The 12,516-nt window shown below is 38.6% G+C and overlaps 1 long non-coding RNA gene across 2 annotated transcripts in view; it reads left to right on the top strand.

Annotated features, from left to right (window-relative positions):
* The window catches only part of LOC136839233 (uncharacterized), an 18,575-nt gene extending 7,018 nt beyond the window's left edge, over nt 1-11,557 (top strand). For both annotated transcript variants that reach the window (XR_010853261.1, XR_010853263.1), the window contains 2 exons: nt 2,370-2,469; nt 10,507-11,557. This is a non-coding gene — a long non-coding RNA (uncharacterized lncRNA). The remainder of the gene's footprint in view (nt 1-2,369; nt 2,470-10,506) is intronic.
* Nucleotides 11,558-12,516: the final 959 nt, after the last annotated feature.

Genomic DNA, 12,516 nt, shown 5'->3' with positions numbered 1-12,516 from the left:
GCTTGCCAGAACATACGAGCTTGCAACAATCATTTAAAATGTGCATAAGCCGCGTAGCGGCGTTGCACCACCCGAAACTGAGAGCGGTACCCATGGCGGCCATGTATCTCTAAATCTAATCATTTGCGGTAGAAATAAAGGTCAGATTCGTTGAAAGTACACTATAAGCTTAGGAAAATGTAATTTTATATCGGAAATGTGAATTTGACCGAAACTGTAAATTTACCGCACTTCGTGTACTTGATCTTACTGGAGTTAGTTCGAAAATGAGGTTTTTTACTGTAATGTTTTTCAGAAAGTGTAATGTTTCTCAGAAAAACTAGTTCCCCATCGAATGATTTTCGATTTTTGACATATAAGGTTAGACAATACCTGTCCCCAACCCCTCCATAGCTAATATGGCAAAATTGTGGGTGTTTCTCATCATAAGAAGTGGTCTAAAACGCTTTAAATATGAAAATATTACATTTTACTTTTAATTTTGGTACTTTATGCATGCGGAGTTCTTCTGGACATTCACCCAATCAAGTTACATGCAATAAACTTGTGTACAGGCAGGTCGCCGCAGTCGTATAACAACTGACGGAAATATTGACAATTTCTTTATTAAAATGAATACTTGTAAATCAAAGCAGGGACGTGTGTATAACACACACTAATCTTATGCCTTAAACTAGTGGTTCTTAATCTTATTACCCGTAGGGGGGGGTAGTGCCGTCGATGCACCTCATGCGGTGCAATGTAGGCATTACTTAAGGTTCTTTGCAGCGTCCCTTCCTTAGGCCCCTAGCTGCAGCTGCTTTCATTCCTTTTACTTGTACCTCCGTTCATATTCTCTCTCCCATCTTACTGACCACCCTCTCCTAACAATTGATTCATAGTGCAACTGTGAGGTTTTGCACCTGTTACACCTTTGTAACCTTTTCACTGTCCATTTTGGTCATTCTAAGCCGGCTGTCCGCGGTGAGCTAGGCTATGGCAATTGACGTTTTCCAATGTTATTTTACTTGCATTAGAAGAATTTAAAGTAATATTTTGCCGGCCGGCTGTAACTAAACTGCAATTGACCTTTGAAGACTACACGACTGGAATAACCTAACGCGGGGTAGGTCTATGCCGGCATTCCGCGGCTAGCCCACCACCCCCCTCCATAGCTAATATGGCAAAACTGTAACCAGTAAAACCCCTACGGTACGTTAGTTTGGTATTTTTAGGGGTGTTTACTGGTTACATTTTGCCGTATTAGCTATGGAGGGGGGTGGGGGCTCGCCGCGGAATGCCGGCTTAGATCTACCCTGTCGGTAGTGTAGTCTTCAAATGGCAACTACAGTTTAGTTACAGCCGGCCGACAAAATATTACTTTAAATTCTTATAAAGCAAATAAAATTACTTAGGAAAACGTCAATTGCCATAGTCTAGCTCACCGCGGACATCCGGCTTAGAATTACCTCAATTTTCGTTTCAGCGTTGAATGGCCTTAGTTGCCACAGTGCTTGGCATGTATGCCTAAAATCTATAAATCTTAACCATTTTATTAGCACGCCCCTCTTAAAATTGGTCCTCCCTCCACCCCCTCCCCCCCTTGCATCTATGAGTAAAATTCCCTCCCAGAATTAAAGGAAAATAAAAAAAAAAGAGAAAGAGGTATGTTTTTATTCTTTTGGGAACGAATTAGTAAGATACTTGACACTGCTTCTTAGCGACTCTTAAGAGAATAACGAAAATAATTAGAGGATTTTTAATTTTTCCCTAGGGCTCGCGCCCCCATGAAATTGCTGCCCCCGGTTAAGAACCACTGCTTTGAACTGTTTACAGACATTAACAGAATTAATTCATTCTTAGAAAAAACCCACTTAGATAATACAATCTTAATCCAGGAGCGTGCTTTTTCATCGTGTGTAGGTTTTTACTTGCTTTAATATTAGCGTTTTCTTATTAATCAATCTGGTTGGTTCACTTTGATATTTAACTTGTTTCTGAGAGCTTTAATTGGCATACTGATTTGTGCATTTATAAGGCAGTGTAGATTTGGTGACTATATCAGGGAGAAAAATATATTTGTATAGTATATATGGCAGCCTATCACTTAAGATGTTTTGTACATTTGAGGCTACGATATTGTAGGAAATATTAATTTATCCTTTCCGTTTTGCCCTTTTTCTTAACTAAAGAAAATAGGTACTGGACGTATGTGAAAGTTCCCCTATAGTGTAAGAGACATTCACAAGGACAGAATCTCTCTCTCTCTCTCTCTCTCTCTCTCTCTCTTCTCTCTCTCTCTCTCTCAAAACAATGTCATTACACGTTAAATGACTAAATTTAAGTGTACCCGTAAGTGTGAGAATGTTAATCTGTATCCGAATTTTCAGACTGATCCTCTGCTGAGTCAAGCTCTTCATTTTCAAGTGTTCATTTTGAAGTGTTCGTCCTCCGGCAAACGTCGATCCCCAGCAAGTCAGCTATACCCAAGTAAGGGATTATAAATTATATTACAAGTCTTGGTTCCTACTGTGTAGACGCTGTTGTATTAGAATGTATTTAATACAGTTCTTCTTAGGTAGCTTGCTTTGGCATTGTGATTTCTTAACTGCGTAGAAAGTTCAATTATGGTGTCTCCTTTTTCGGCTATTTACACATCAAGGGTACTGAAGTGCCTTAGTAAGTTTGGTATTTAAGCTCGGTACGGATTCGAAATGACTAATTAATAGTCAGTGACAAACTCTATCACCTGACGTTCTTTATAGCTTGTAGGATTTGACTAAAAAACTGTTTGCAAAGATGAGAGGGTCGTTTTGACGGAAAACTGTTTCCAAAGATAGAGGGTCGATTTGACTAAAAAAAAAAAAAAAAAAAAATGTGCAAAGATAGGGCGATTTGACGGAAAACTGTTTCCAAGGATAGCGAGTCAGTTTGAATCTAAACTTTTGCAGGATAAGCCTGTTTGGTTAGGTACTGGCTATGTTTTTAATAGGGACTTTTTCGTACTTATGATAGAAAAAAGTGTATGCCTTTCCATTCTTTAGGCCCAATTTCAGAAATGTTAAAACCCCAGATCTCTTGACGTGAAGTTCCGAAAACAATTTTGGCTTCGTCTAATGACAAATAGACCAATTTTGAGTAAATTATCACCGTGACAGGTGCTATTGTAACGTAAATGTGGCTACACCAACATTTAAAGTGAGGGGCAAAGTTAGTCACCTGGCCAAGTGTCGAATTGAATTGAATACAGAATTTGGTTTAAAGGCCAAGCACTGGGACCTAGAGGTCATTCAGCGCAGAAACGGAAATTGACAGTAAAAGGTTTGAAAGGTGTAACAGGGGGAAAGCCTCGCAGTTGCGCTATGAATCAGTTGTTAAGGGAGGGTGGAAAGTAAGATGGAAGAAAGAGAATATGAAAGGAGGTACAGTAAAAGGAACGAAAGGGGTTGCAGCTAAGGCCGAGGGCACGCTGCAAAGAACCTTGAGTAATGCCTACAGTACACCGCATGAGGTGCAATGACGGCACTACCTCCTACGGGGCCTGGCCAAGTGTCGTACAGGTAAAGAGACGTTAGGCAATGATGAATGTAATATAAACCAATTAAATGCCTTGGTGCAGGTCTTTGTCCCATTGAATGTCATGATGGTTTAAAGAATACTCTTAGGTTAAGTTAAGTATATCTTAGTTTAACCAGACCACTGAGCTGATTAACAGCTCTCCTAGGGCTGGCCCGAAGGATTAGATTTACTTTTACGTGGCTAAGAACCAATTGGTTACCTAGCAACGGGACCTACAGCTTATTGTGGAATCCGAACCACATTATAACGAGAAGTTAATTTCTATCACCAGAAACAAATTCCTCTTGTTCTTCACTGGCCGGTCGGAGATTCGAACTCGCGACCAACAGAGTGGTAGCTGAGAACGGAAACCGCTCACCCAGCGAGGAACCCGAATACTCTTAGGACAAGCTATTGTTTCTATAGTTAGAACGAAGGAACTATTTCTGAGAGGAGGAGGTGACAAGGAGTGTATTTTACAAGGTGACATTTCCTTCAGCTGTCAAGTGCTGATGTAAATGTCAAAACTGATAGAAGTGTCCTAGAGAGTGAAACTGGTGCAAAAAGTATGAGAGAGAGAGAGAGAGAGAGAGAGAGAGAGAGAGAGAGAGAGAGAGAGAGAGAGAGAGAGAGAGAGAGAGAGTCGAGTAAACTGGTCAGGAAATAAAAAACATTTCTTAGACTGTTCTCAGAGAACACATATTTACAGAAGTGCTTTCAGATAAGGGTGGTGATAAAGGTTTGATAAAATGGATGAATGGAAAGGCGTAAAGAAGTGACCCTTTGGCCTGTAACAGTGCCGCTGGCAGTCTTTTTTTAAAAAGTAGTGAAACAGTGCTGCTTAGGCTATTTCACTGTCATTCGACCAGTTGTCTTTTGTGAAGTTTTCCTCACGTAGCTAAGTAAATTTCCTACTTTTATGAGTATAAACCCTTTCTTCCCAATTCGTATTTTAAACGTACATAGGTTTGTCAAACGAGAAAATTAACTAGTTTCTGCAATTTGTTTAGTTAACTTTGAAAAAGTTGTCATATGACAATCATGAAGCAAAGTTAATCAACTGGTGTCTTTTATTAGTGAGTAGGACAATCCTTTATTTCCGTAAAAAGTTTTCATACACTGTTAGATTTCGTTCCCTTTTTCACACATGAAGGTTACTTTCTTCATCGGTGGTTGGAGAACTACTTCATCTTTATTCACAAAGTCTAGGTTGCTTTTCCTTGGTACAGTCTAGTTTGAAATGGGTTTTCTCCACGTATTTCCGTCGCGTGAACCATCCTACTGATTGACTGTCAGATTTTTGCCCTATTTTCCATGATTTCGTGGGCCCCTCTACAGGCCATAACCCTGCAACTTGCATGTATAGTACTACCTTAAAATGGGAGACTGCAGTATCTGCAAAAATACAAAACAGAAAAAATGGTAGATACTCCCTTGCCTTACTACTGATTTTGCAGGTACTGCAAATGGGACCCGGTAAATACTCGTGGAAAGCATTGAAGAATCATTCTGAAACTGCAGTAATTTGTGTATTAGTGTTTCACGATCCCAATAGGTGGCATATCTCAATTTCGAAACATCCTACAGCAATTAGGACATGGACCTTGTCTTGTATGCTAAATTTAACACCTTGTTAAAAGTCTGCATTTTCTTTGTCAGTGGCCTTGTTTCCCATTTTCTTTGTTAGTGGGCTTATTTCCCATACTCTTTGTCAGTGACTTTTTCATATTTTCTTCAATAGCCTTGTTTCCCATTTTCTTTTAGTGGCCATATTTCCCATTTTCTTTGTCAGTGGCCGTGTTTCCAATTTTCTTTGTCAGTGGCCATCTTTACCATTTTCTTTGTCAGCGGCCATGCTTCTGTTGCACTGAGCACAAGAGTACTCGTATTATGCACTCCTCACAATTTTTGCTTTATTACTAACGAGTAATTTTCATCTGCCAGTTGTCTACTGTGCATTTCAGAGCCATATCTAATTGATTTTCGTCGATAAACTCTTACCAAAGCATCGAATATGGATCGTATTTTGGAAATAGCTATTTGAAGCCACAGCCTAATTGGCAAAAAGTGCAGTGACGTCTAATGTTGATAATTAAGGCACTTACCAGAGTAAATCAAAGAAATTTAAAGGGAATCTTAGCTAAATCTAGCAGGCTCGTAGATAGAGGCTAATAAAACGTCATTACTGAAGGCCCTCCCACTCATTGATGCTGTGGTACGACGTGCTTTACTAGACACCTCGCCCATATACTTTATGAATGAAGACTAAGACGTTGGTAAAAGTAAAGTACAATAAGGGAATGTGCATCAAATGAGAATATTAATTATGTAATACAGTTCCATGGCGCAATTCACGTTTCCTTTAACTTAAATATGCACCAAGTCTTACTCTAACACACTATGAAAACAACTATCGTTACCCTGAAGCTTCTGTCGCTTCATATTATCTCCTCAAAAGTTCCGGTTCACGTGTACCTGCTTAGTCTTGCTAAATGAATGTAACATAACGCAAGTGTTCTAACCTTAACTTCCTTAAAGCGTGATCAATCCCATATTAATCCACAGTGCTTGGTATAGCACACTTCTCCCTCCTTCATTATTTTATTTGTGTGCCTCTGTGTCAGTTTTGTTGTTTCTATACGCTTGATTCATTTAGCTGGAACTGACTCTGTTTGGTGTAGGGTTGTAGAGTGGTTATCAGTGAGTCTCTATATTCCCGGTTTTTTAAGTCACTCATTCTTTCAGTTTTAAGTCATTTTGATTATATATTTCATTAAATCATAACTACATTGTAGTGCTGAATGATTATACTGAACCTTATTGAAATTGAAGGAAATATGAAATAAAAACAATTATTGTAATATGAAATTGTGTAAAAGGATATGCTGTTGTTTAAGATCAAGCCAGCCTTGTGTGAATCAGGGTCTTGCATTTTGAGCAGACCATAAGTGAAGAACTTTCGATGGAAACAGAGAAAACAGAATTTCGATAATTATCGCATATCCTACTCAACGCATTGCTTATTGTACAAGATGATCAAATATTTGTTTCTGCAATCAACAGCATACTACTGGGCACCCTGCTATCACGTCTGATGTCATAGTTTGTCACAACTAGCCTCTCTCTGGGTGCTTGCTAAATTTAGCTGTTTCCCTTTACATTTCTTTGATTTACTCTGATAAGTGCCTTAATTATCCAGATTGGACATCACTGCATATTTTTGCCAATTAGGCTGTGGCCTCAAATAGCTATTTCCAAAATACGGTCCACATCCGATTCTTTGGTAAGATTTTATCGACGAAAATCTATTAGACGACCCTGAAATGCACAGTAGTGTAACTTCTTCCTTTCATCAAGACTGTTGCTACTCTTCCTGTGCTCTCAGTAATGCTTTTTTACCACAACTTTGGTGTTTCACCACCTTCTCTTTCCTGTTTGCTGGATGGCAGCTTTTACCTTGAAATCTTTTGATTTACTTATGCCTATCTTCACTAGATTCTTCTGTGGCATCCTTTGCCTACAGAAAGCCTATCTAATTTGGAGTGTCTTGGTACTCACCTACCTTCTCAAGGTCAACTGATACGGGGTATATGACATTTCCTTTTTCTTTGTTCAATATTTTCCTACAGTTACTGCCTTATAGATTGCTTCTGTTTATATTGCTGAATAAGAAGACATTAGTGATGGTGATACTTTCATTTCCTGAGTTTTGAGGAGAGGTATTTACGGTGAAGGTATTTTCTTTTGTGATCAAGTTTTTCTTTGGTCTCATTAAGTCAACAGTCACTCTGTCTAATGGATGACAGCACTTTTTAGCTTTATTTCAAGGTTTCTTGCCACCCTTAACATTCCTTTAAAGCAATCAACTGCATTCCTCTGTTTATCCATGTTTGTAGTTACATTATGCATTTTGATAGGGACCTATCGTCTTTGTGTATATTCCTAGTCAAGGCGCATCTAAAAGATTATAACAGATAATTATTAGAAATATACCAAAATACATTTAAGGCTTGATCATCATCTCTTCTCAATCCCTAATCTGAGTCTTTGATTTTAATGATCCTTTCTAGGTTTTTCTGTCATGCCCTTTCGTCTGTTTCTTAGTCTTTCATGTCCTTTCGAGTGCGCTCCCTCCATCTTCTCTTAGGCTTTCTTTTCCTTCGTGTCCTTAGCATCTCCATTTCCATGATCTCTCCTGCAGTATCTCACTCATTTCTCCTCTCCTCTTCGGCTGAATTCAGTTAATCATTCTTAATGTCATTTAACCATCATTTGCCCATCTCTCCTCTTCATCTTCTTTCGACCATATTAGTCCCACTGTATAGCAGGGTCGGCCGCTCGAGTCAACTTTCTCCATCTATATCTATTCCTTGCATCTCCTTCCCCAAGTCCCACCTCACCCATATCCCTCCTCACCACAGCCATCCATCTGATCAGCTGACATCCCACACTCCTCCTCCCCATCGCTGGCATGTTCTTAGATCTCTTGATTGGTTCCACCTCCTCTCTTCTTATTACATGGTCATAGTATCTCAGACGAGCTCTCCTAGCCTTCTCCTTAACATTACATATACCACACATTCTCCTTGTATCTTGACTCTCCCTCCTTTCCAGTAGTGTTATTCCAGCAATCCATCTCACCATCCTCATCGCAGTTCTTTCCAACAATCCCTCCCTCTTTCCTCTTAAGTGCCCAAGTTGCCCATCTCTTTTGTTTCATCCCAAAAATAATTCCATTCATTCTTAGGTGAATATCCTCCACCAGTTATAGAAGCACTGTTCTAATGGAAAGGTTGCTAAGGAACGGATGACAAGTATACTATGTATGAAACTGAAAGGGTGACACAAGAATATGTATGAATGTAAGAGAACCCCTTCCCTATTGGCTCTGGGGTCTTGTCATGACGCAAGACAGCTAGGCTATATAGTAATGTTTAGTAATTCACAAGGCAGGTCGTTAACTATACGCCAGTGACATACTGTCAGTGAGTACGACAGAAGATAAGGCTAAGTGGACAAAGAACGTTGTACTAGAAGTTTGAGAATGATTGTGAACGGTGTTGTCAATTTCTAGATCACAACTGGAAATTTTCGGTTCAAGTGAAAATACGAATGTTTCGTATTTAAGGTACCAAGAGTATTTCAAAATGTAGTGGAGTATTTTGTGAGGGAAGGTGACTTAGTAAATGCTCAAAGTAATTCTGAATTGATGGTGGTGTCGAAGTGATATTAAAAAGTTATATAACCAGGAGTGTTATAAAAATAAAGGGATTAGAAAACTTGCATACAACCTGGAAGCCGTTGTTAAGGGGGAAGAGCATAAATAATTGAGAAATTTTACAGAATCTTTTATTGTTCTAAGCATGGTTAGCCCGTACAACAGAGTAAAAGAGGGATCATCTAGACTGAGTAGTCAGTGTGGAGCCCAAAGAGACGACAGCTTTAAGCTGCGTGGTCACTTAGCTGGGAGAAGTCGAAGGTTTCACCTCCAAATAAAGTATACATAACTGTCATCAGTGTATATAGTCTCTGGTGACTGGAAACAAAGCTTAGCGTGTTGGTAGAGGTACAATAGTATCCTTTTCAGAGTGAAAAGAAAATAAAACTAGTTACTTATCTCAGTAGGGACAGAGGACTTATATTCTGCGTTGAGGCTAAAACTGTAACGTTAGTTTTGCGTTGACTAAAATTGTAGCGTTAGTTTTGCGTTGAGACTAAAACTGTAGCGTTAGTTTTGCGTTGAGACTAAAACTGTAGCATTAGTTTTGCGTTGAGACTAAAACTGTAGCGTTAGTTTTGCGTTGAGACTAAAACTGTAGCGTTAATTTTGCGTTGAGATTAAAGCTGTTGTGTTAGTTTTGCGTCGAGACTAAAATTGTAACGTTGAAGTTAATATATTTCTCTTTCTCTGGCTTGTGTATTTACTTACCGTACGTCAGTATATTTTCTGTCTACCTACAGCATATGCTTCTATACGTCTATCAGTATGATCCTGTCACCCTGTCTCTTTGGGAAAGTAGAGGTGTGTAGTGGTTGTATTATTTGCAGAGGGATGTTCAAAGGTAGTTTCCCTTATGTACTAAAAGCTTGCTTGGTCTACGCTGAAGAGACCAAGCTGATCGTGAAGATATCACCACAAAAAGTCAATGCCATGCTAAGTGAGGTTCATTGTCTGTCTTAAGCCATATTTCAAATGAGAATTGTCATAGACTCGGCATCTCAGGCCTACTGCATTATTCCACCTTTGGCCCAGGTACTATTATTCAATCTCCCAAAGATTTGCAGCATTGTATACCTACTGTATTAGAACGGTACAAAAGTATATTCAAAATTCTATGACGACTATACTGTGTGTGTGTTTGCCACACACACTTGGTTTGTTTTGTTATGAGGATTTATTTTATAATCAGAAACATCTGTTGTGTAAACAGATGTTTCTAACTGATTATGAAATAAATTCTCATGACAAAATAAACCGTGTCTCCCACACACTGCTATCATTGTCATCAGAGCTGAGTTTTGACAAAGTTTTGTACCGTTGCTATAGGTCTACAGTGCTGCAGATCTTTGGAGACTGATGAATAAAAGTTGGTACCTTGGCCAAAAGTGGTATAATGTGGGTGGTTTGAGATGCTTGAGTCTATTATAATATACTCTTTAAAATGTGGTTTAAGGTAGACAATGACCACGGTTAGCATAGAATCGACTTGTTTCGTGGTGACTTATTTATGATTGCTGTAGGCCTACTGTACATAAGATTTACAGGATTGCATTCTTATAAAAAGATCTTGCATAAATTACCTCGTTCTGGATAATTGCCATTAGGATTGTTCTTTACCTCATTACTTTTAGGAATTGTGATAATGCTCGTATTGGAAATTTCATTTTCCACTAAAAGAGTGACGATTGATATGCTCTTGTAATGTAACACCATCAACATGTAACTAATGGTTATCTATGAAATTTCAGAGGCAGTCACTGTGGCACAAAATAAGACTTCAAGAGACTCATCGTAGGAATTCCTGAGCTTAGAGGCCCTCACATCGTTTACTATGGCCAGGTGTCTCATATGCTTCTCAAAAATTATCTGCATCGACGGTGATTTTTTCATTGACGACCTGTTTGTACAGAGTATCTGTCTCGGTGACTCTCACCATCAAAGGTGTATGGCGAGTCACCGAGACAGACTTGAGATACTTGCTGAAACGGGTGGTCAGTGACGAAATCACCGTCGATGCAGCTAAATCAAGTTGAGGAAAGCATATGCGACACTTGGCCAAAAAAGGGGATGCCAGGAGTAATATGAAATCTGCAAGGAATGTCGAGACTAGCCGGCAACTTCTAGTCGGGTTTATAGTGAAGCTACGGTGGTTTTTTCGTCAGTCGTGTATCGCCGGATACAAGAGATGCTACTTAATAGGAAGACAAGTCCGTTCTGATGCATTCATATAAAGGATGAAATAATTAAAGTGATAATTACAGATTTTATTCAATTAGTGACCACAGCGCCGGGAGATATAAAGTGAGGCGTCCAGAATGACCGGTTTTCCCGACGAACTTCCTCGGAAGGTGTCCTTCGTCTCTTCTCCAGTTTTATTTTCCCGACGAACTTCCTTCATCACTTGCTCTCAGAAGGTGTCCTTCGTCTCTTCTTCTCCAGTTTTATTTTCCCGACGAACTTCCTTCATCACTTGCTCTCAGAAGGTGTCCTTCGTCTCTTCTTCTCCAGTTTTATTTTCCCGACGAACTTCCTTCGTCTCTTCTCCAGTTTTATTTTCCCGACGAACTTCCTTTGTCACTTGCTCTCGGAAGGTGTCCTTCGTCTCTTCTTCTCAGGTTTATTTTCCCGACGAACTTCCTTCGTCACTTGCTCTCGGAAGGTGTCCTTCGTCTCTTCTTCTGTTTTATTTTCCCGACGAACTTCCTCTCTGAAGAAAGAAGAAAAGAAATCAGTGTAAATGTTTCAAATATTGTCACTTGTCAATCTGAAGAGGAATGAAAATAAATTTTCCACTATTAATATATTGAATTACTTCAACATTATAGAACTGGAAACTAGGATAAAAGAAAAAAAACTTACATCTTTATGTATAATGCTAGATATATATACACTTAATATAAGCTTTCCAAGAACTATTGCCCCCATCGGCTAGGAGAATAAAACTGGATTCAGTCTTATTCCCTCTAATTATGAGGACAGCAGTCCTTGTCAAGATGAAAAAATAAAGGGCTTAAGAATATAACAAAGATATAATATACAAGAAACCGGTCCTATTTATCCTCATTTCATATTACATAATTTTCATAATAATGAAATATCTTACAAGTGAAAAATATACTAATGCATAAATTTTGTAAAACTATGTTTCTGAAGGAAACATTCAAGTGCAAGCTGCAGTTACATACACAATGCACTGTACTGAAAAGTAAATACAATAAAAATTAAAGCTAAACAATTTGATAAATTACCTATTAAAAAATTGAGTACATCTATATTGAAAATTACCTATAATTACTTCCTTTATCTCTAAACGCAATGTACCTTACTAAAAATGCCCTATTAAAAAATGAAATTATACACAACGTACCACACTGAATTATATTTTAAAAATTCAAACCCTACACACTTTACCATACTGAAAATTTACCTACTGAATGAAAATTCAAGCTATGCGCAATGTACCATACTAAATAGTACCTATGAAAGTCAGACTGTTCGTATTCCTTGTCAACAACTTAGCGTTCTCCTGACAGCATGAATACCTAGAAATGAACACGCCTTTTCTATACTTTAAGAACAATAGAATCACTCACTGCGCCAGAACAAGGTCGCCGCTATCAATACCATTTCAAAAAGTTACATTATGCACAAGAAGTGCATGTTAAATTCTCATCGAATCTAGATAGAGTATGTGCAATGTGTAAGTTTCATGAAATTAAAAACTTTAGAACCTGACCATTAATAAGCGTAGAAAAAAA

Source organism: Macrobrachium rosenbergii, chromosome 6 (assembly GCF_040412425.1).
Source record: "Macrobrachium rosenbergii isolate ZJJX-2024 chromosome 6, ASM4041242v1, whole genome shotgun sequence".
NCBI lineage: Eukaryota > Metazoa > Arthropoda > Malacostraca > Decapoda > Palaemonidae > Macrobrachium > Macrobrachium rosenbergii.
The sequence above is the reverse complement of the archived record's forward strand: the minus strand, read 5'-3'. Positions and strand labels throughout refer to the sequence as shown.